The following is a 7,497-nucleotide window of genomic DNA, read 5'->3' as shown; positions in this document are numbered from 1 at the left end:
AGAAATAAAAGGATGCCCTGATTTCTAGTTTCCCTCATTATAAACTCAGAACGTGGCTCCTACCAGAAAGTATCGCCAATTACATGGCTGGAGGCCTAGCAGACCAATAGAGGAAAATGCAGCTTACCCTTCTGAAAGTTCTTCCCTTCGAACTCAAAACTCTGACACACTGAGCCCAGTTTAGAGCCATGCAATTAAGAGAGTGTGAAAAACTTGGACAAGATTCTAAACTTATAAAAACGACTTCAAGATTAAAGGCTTGGAGGACAAGTTTTCCGAGGAAGGTCAAAGAGAATGAAGGGGCCGTGATGCTGGGAGATGAGTGACTCTGTGTCAATGTAATGCTGGTTCTTCGGACGTACCCAGAGAATGGTAACCAGATGTTACCCCCCGAACAGGAAACGCAGAAACTGGTTTGCTTTAATGAAGGAATTTATTTCTGGGAAGGTTGGGCATTACCAGAAGGGCTGTTCTAGAGAACTAGACCCACTCTCAAAATGCTCCAAAACTTGATTGCAAATAAATTGCTTTCTGTTTGGTTTGGTTTTGACACAGGGCCTTGCTCTATCCACCAGGCTGGAGTGCAGTGGAGCCATTACTGCTCACTGCAGCCTCAAACTCCTGGGCTCAAGGCATCCTCCCACCTCAGCCTCCCAAGTAGCTGGGAGTACCAGCACGTGCCACTAAGCCTGTCTTCAAATAAGTTAAAAAATGTCTAAAGCAATTTGTGTGATGAAAATGTAATGAATCCAGAAAACTCCTAGTCTAAATGCCAGCTTAATCAATAGGCCCTTCTTTCATCCAACCATTTTTTTTTCTTCTTTTTTTAACTTACCTCCCAGAGAAATGGGATGCCAAGATCTTCCTTTGAGGATACAAACATTTTCTCATCACATGAATCTCTTAATCACAATGACATGGCAGAAAGCTTGTTCTGAAGCATTGCTAAGGGCCTTCGACTTGTAAGTTATATGAATGCATTATTTAATGTGTTTGGCCTTATGATTTCATCTTCCTAATTATGTTTATTTTCGTAAGCTTGCTAATTGGTCTGGGGTAAGAGGGTGAAAGTGGAAATTAGGGTTAGAGTTAAAATATGCCTGAGGGAGGAGAGCCTCTTGTGAGTAAACATCTTCTAATTGTAATTCACATGAATTCCACATGGAGCCCATAAAGAGCTGGCGCCACCTCAGATGTGAAATTAGCTCCATCCTTCCTTCATCATTTTGCCTTCTACCCACTCTATCTCAGAAAAGTTATTGCTTTCTTTTCTTTTCTTTTCTTTTTTTTTTTGTTTAAGGGAGCGTCTCTGGTCCTAACATGGCAGAAAGAAAGAAAATGTGACTGAGAAACTGATAAAAAGACTGAAGCTGAATGAGATTTTAGTTTTCAATGGAGCGATCCCATGGTCAAAGTGATGCGACATTCTGTGAACAGCTGGACAAAGTAAGACAAATGTGTTTCTCGCATGAAAGCAGAAGATTTAGATTCTCCCAAGAGCTCAGCAATGATGTATGGGGCCGATTACTGCTGTTTGCTTTTTGTTTTGGTTCCTCTGTTTTCCTCTGGCTTGCCCATACCCAACTTTGTCATTTATGGCAGGTTATCACGTAAGACAGTCACAGCTTTCCAAAGAACCCCCAATCCCTGCTAGTCCCCTTTTCCAGCAAAACTGGAAACTCACAGGATTTGCTCAGTCTTCCTTGCAGTTTTACATCATGTATTTCTGGGAGCTGAGTCCCTTCTAAGGATGAGAAGAAAACAATTCACGATGTAGTTATGTACTCTGGTATGGGCATTTATCTGGGATTTGGGAAAGCCTTTAAAGGAATGAGAAAGGAAATCGGAAAAATCCCAGGCGTTGCATGTTGGTGGCCTTGGATAAGTTGGGAGGTGGCTCCAAGCCTACCGTCTTCTCTTTCTATTGAGCTCACAGCGCCATCTCTTGTCATCCCAGTTAAATGACAGGTGGCAATAGCTCTGGGAGCACTAACGGGATATCTAGAATCTTCACACTCAGCATCAGGAGCTAGGCTGTGAGAGCTATTGCCGCCTGCGAACAGTATCTTTTTTTCTCTCCTGCCAGGCTCCTCGTGGAAGTGATATCGTCTTTAAATCCTATGCGGCTATCCCTCACACACTGTCGCGATGCCCAGGGAAGACAGGTCGACCTGGAAGACCAACTGCTTCTGTAAGATCACCCAACTTTTGGATGATTATCCGAAATGCTTCATCATGGGAGCAGACAATATGGGCTCCAAGCAGATGCAACAGATCTGCATGTTCCTCCGAGGGAAGAGCCTGGTGCTGATGGGCAAGAAACCATGAGACGCAAGGCCATTCAAGGGCAGCTGGAAAACAACCCAGCTCTGGGGAAACTGGTGCCCCGTATCCAGGGGAACATGGGCTTGTGTTTGTTCACCAAGCAGGACCTCACTGAGATCAGGGACATGCTGCTAGCCAATAAAATGCCAGGTCACCTGTGCTGGTGCCATTGCCCCATGTGGCGTTACTGTGCCAGCTCAGAACACTGGTCTGGGCCTCGAGAAGATGTCCTTTTTCCAGGCTTTAGGTAACATCACTAAAATCTCCAGGCACCACTGAAATCCTGAGTGATGTGCAGCTGATCAAGACTGGAGACAAAGTGGGGGCCAGCGAAGCCATGCTGCTGAACATGCTCAGCATGTCTCCCTTCTCCTTTGGGCTGGTCATCCAGCAGGTGTCTGACAATGGCAGCATCTATAACCCTGAAGTGCTTGGCATCACAGAGGAAGCTCTGCATCCTGGATTTCTGGAAGGTGTCCGCAACGTTGCCAGTGTTTGTCTGCAGACTGGTTACCCAGCTGTTGCATCAGCACCCCATTCTATCATCAGTGGGTGCAAATGAGTCCTGCTTTGTCTGTGGAGACTGATTACACCTTCTGACTTGCTGGAAAGGTCAAGGCGTTCTTGGCTGATCCATCTGCCTTTGCAGCTGCTGCCCCTGCCACCACTGCTGCTCCTGCTGCTGCTGCAGCCCCAGCTAAGGTTGAAGCCAAGGAAGATTTGGAGGAGTCGGACAAGGATATAGGATCTCGTCTCTTTGACTAATCACCAAAAAGCAACCAACTCGGCCAGCTTTATTTGCAAAACAAGGAAATAAAGGCTTACTTCTTAAAAAAAAAAAAAAAAAAGTGTATATATATATGTAGCCAATTCATGACATAATTATATCTTGTTTTAATTTAAAAAATTAAATTGGGGGAATGTTGTTCCACTTTATTTTATTTATTACTTTACCTTTTATTTTAGACTCGGGATATATATGCAGGTTTGTTACACAGGCATATTGCATGATGCTGAGGTTCGGGGTATGACTGATTCCAGTACCAAGGGAGTGAGCTTGGTAACCAATAGGTATGGTTTCCAGTCCTTACCACGTCCCTCCCCCTCCAGCAGTCCCTCTAGTAGATGTCTATTGTTCCAGTCTTCATCTCCATGTGCTCTTAAAGTTTAGCTACCACTTATAAATGAGAGCATTTGGTATTTGTTTTTCTGTTTCTGTGTTAATTCACTTAGGATAATGGCCTCTAGCTGCTTCCATGCTGCTGCAGATGACATGATTTCATACTTTTCATGGCTTTGTACTATTTCATAGTGTATATGTACCACATTTTATTTTCTTTCTTTCTTTCTCTTTTTTTTTGAGACAGATTCTCACTCTGTCACCAGGCTAGAGTGCAGTGGCATGATCCTGGCCCATTGTAACCTCCACCTTCCAGGTTCAAGCAATTCTCCTGCCTCAGCCTCCTAAGTAGCTGGGACTACAGGCATGCGCGACTCCACCCAGCTATTTTTTGTATTTTTAGTAGAGACAAGGTTTCACCATGTTGGCCAGGATGGTCTCGATCTCTGACCTTGTGATCCACCTGCCCTGGCCTCCCAAAGTGCTGGGATTACAGGCATGAGCCACCGTGCCCGGACACCACATTTTCTTTATCCTGTCCACCATTGATGGGCACCTAGATTGATTCCATGTCTCTGCTACTATGAGTAGTGCTGTGATGAACACACAAGGGCAGGTGTCTTCTTGGTAGAATGATTTGTTTTCCTTTGGATATATAGCCAGTAATGGAATTACTACCATGTTGAATGGTAAATATATCTCCAAACTGCTTTCCACAGTGGCTGAATTAATTTTCATTCCCACCAACTGTGTATAAGCCACTGGAATCCTGGGAGCTTTCTGTTTCCAAACTTGCAAAGGAGGGCAATCATAGTTCCTCACAGGGGTCTGGTGGAAATGCCAGTGGAATCTCTAAAGTCTAGTGTCTCTACCTGGCAGCCATTCCCTTCCTTCTTATAATACAGCCACTTTCCATACACATGCTGAAGTTCGAAAAGATCCTTCTTCATCACAGAAAATAGAATCTTGGGTTGGGGCAAGAATACTACTTTTCTGCCCTGGCTTGTTGGGTGTGTGAAACTGTGATTGACACCTTGAAATTACGAGTGACTTCCCTTCTGCTGACAGAGGCAGAGTGAAAGGCTGACAGCCTCAGCTGCTGAGTTAACCAAGCTTGGACTTCACTACCCATGGAGTGTTCATCCTAAGGTGATAAACTCCTCTTGCTTAATACATTTTCAGTTAGGTATTCTGATATTTGCTATCAAATCACTATGATGAGTTTTTTCTTTTTTTTCGCATTTTGACGTTTTGCATTTTAGAAAAGTCCGTAAAAGGACTCAGGTCATATTAACTATCTTGATTTTCACTCATCACTCAGGATAAACCACTTCTAGGTGGCCTGCTAATTTACATAAAAGACACAGGTGGTCTGGACAAACAGCCCCTCCGGGCCACCTGTGCTCACTAGCCACCAGACACAACAGAGCCAGAACAGGGAGGGACGGTTTTGACCAGTTAGTGCAAAGTATCTCAATCTTCATACATCTGCAAATGAAAGATCCAATTAGTCTTTTCACAAATGTGAAAGAGAACAGTATTTAGTATTACAAAGAACCCTGGCAACTAATGACAGCCTTCTAAAACAAACAATCGTTAAAGAAATGAAAATTTCAGAAAAATTTGCATCTTCACCCATGTGACTTCAGTGGCAATGTTACAGCAGGTGATGGTCTTCGTTAAAATACGTTTGTGTCTTCCCGTATTCCGTTTGATTCGATGTGATATTGCTCTTGAAGTATCTGGGTGCTCACTAGAGCCTAGAATTCTTGGAAAGGCAGTGGGTGTCTGGCTAGTATTGCCTGTCACCCGCCTCCCCAGCCCAGTACCAGTCTCCCTGCCTGCCTTTTCGCATCAAGAATTAAGCACATTCTAGCAGCCCGATGCGATTCAGTTACCCAGAAGCTGCTTGTTTTCTCTCTCTTAGTCAATAATGTTGTATTGTTTTAGAATGGAACTATCTTTCAAAATCTCATTGTAACTCTCTGATTTTCATGTAAATTAAAAGTAAATTTGCAAAGCCAAAAAAACAATGGTAACCTGCTAAAATCATTTAGACCAATGAGACCCTTGAGAAGATCGACAGGGATTTGGGTGGGGGATAGAGGCGGCACAAATAACCTGGCTGGCTTGTTCTCCTCTCATGCAAAGCTGGGTTTACCAGGTGGGACAGTTCAAGTGGAATTTCAGTTCATCTCCAAAATGCTGTATCCTGGCACTATAGGGAGGCATGGAAACTCTGTTGGGCCGAGGGGAATATTGGATATTTCCATATCTGATACCTTGATTCTGGTGCCACCTATATGACCATTTGTCAAAATTCATAAAACTGTACATATTAAAAAGTGAACTTTATTGAATATGAATTTTAAGTCTGATTTAAAATAAAATGAAATTCTACTACAATAAAAAAGAAGGTATCATATTAGTAATTTCACAGGCTAAATGCAGCCAAATAGGGTAAAATCATTTTAGTCTCTTTTGAAAGGACACTCGGGTTTTTTTTTGTTTCGTTTTGTTTTTTGTTTTTTTAAAAAATACTTTATGGTGGCTCATGCCTGTATACCCAGAACTCTGGGAGGCTGAGGCAGGTGGATCACGAGCACAGGAGTCCAAGACCATCCTGCCCAACATGGTGAAACACTGTCTCTACTAAAGATAAAAAAAATTAGCCGGGCGTGGTGGCCCACTCCTGTAATCCCAGCTACTCGGGAGGCTGAGGCAGCAGAATCACTTGAACCTGGGTGGCAGAGGTTGCAGTGAGCTGAGATCGCACCACTGCAGTCCAGCCTGGGCAACAGAATGAGACTCCATCTCAAAAACAACAACCAAAAACAAACAAACAAACAAACAAACTCTACCTCTATTCTATTTTGTTATCAAGTCTCTTCTGGAGAATATCATTTCAGATGCTGCAAACTTGAGTTTACTATAGAATCCTTGTAAAATTAACTTTAATTCTTTATTTTTAAAAATTATATCTTGACCAGGCGTGGTGGCTCACCGCCTGTAATCCAAGCACTTTGGAGGCAGATCACCTGAGGTTGGGAGTTCAAGACCAGCCTGATCTACATGGTGAAACCCTGTCTTTAAAAAAAAAAAAAAAAATTAAAAATTAAAAAAAAATTATATCTTGGGTCCAAAACCAGAGTAAGAGGGATCTTGAAAATAATCCAAAGTTACACAGAAAACTGTCTGAAAACATAGCCTTATCCTAGAATATTTTACCCTGTTCACCTCCTAACACATTCCTGGGAGTGGTAATCACTTATCTTTTTGCTTTCAGTTTCCTGAGCTGTAAAATGTAGGGTGGATTCGATTAGCCTGACTGATGGCACACCGATTGCTGGTAGTAGCTGCTTGGAAGTACCGTGTAGAGACATAGCTGCTCAGTGATCTGCCTTCCATGGGCACTGGCTTCAGGGAGTAGAATGCTGGGAAGGGCTGACACCTGACAGCTACGTAGGCTCCACAGGGATTGGGACCTGCTGGTTTTATTTCCTCTCTATCCTCCATACTTAGCACAAGGGAATTCCAAGGGTGTTTAGTAACTCAGTTTGCATATGAATGATGATTTGTGAGGTGCTTTTTAGTTCCAAATATCTGAACGCTGAAACTGTGACAGGCAGTGGGCCTCAAGTCCGGCACGGCTTGTCCATTAACAGTGACTTATTTCTGAAGCGTCCCTAGAGACCTTCGATGCACAGACCCTTCTCACTGTCTCTTTGGGTTCTTTTTCACTAGCCACAGATTTAGATTTTAATTAAAATATAGCTAAGGGCCGGACGCTGTAGCTCGCGTCTGTAATTCCAGCACTCGGGAAGACCGAGGCAGGTGGATCACTTGAGGTCAAGAGTTCGAGACCAACCTGGCCCATATGGTGAAACCCTGTCTTTACTAAAAATACAAAATTTAGCCGGGTGTGGTGGCATGCCCCTGCAATCTCAACTACTCAGGAAACTGAGACAGGAGAATCGCTTGAACCTGGGAGGCCGAGTTTTCAGTGAGCCAAGATTGAACCACTGTACTCCAGCCTGGGTGACAGAGGGAGA

General features: G+C 43.5%; 1 pseudogene; it reads left to right on the top strand.

Annotated features, from left to right (window-relative positions):
* Window positions 1–1,329: 1,329 nt before the first annotated feature.
* Window positions 1,330–3,129, top strand: LOC101045028 (putative ribosomal protein uL10-like; annotated as a pseudogene).
* Window positions 3,130–7,497: the final 4,368 nt, after the last annotated feature.

The sequence above is a fragment of the Saimiri boliviensis genome, chromosome 13 (assembly GCF_048565385.1).
Source record: "Saimiri boliviensis isolate mSaiBol1 chromosome 13, mSaiBol1.pri, whole genome shotgun sequence".
NCBI lineage: Eukaryota > Metazoa > Chordata > Mammalia > Primates > Cebidae > Saimiri > Saimiri boliviensis.
Note: the sequence above shows the minus strand (reverse complement) of the source record. Positions and strands in the feature narration are given on the sequence as shown.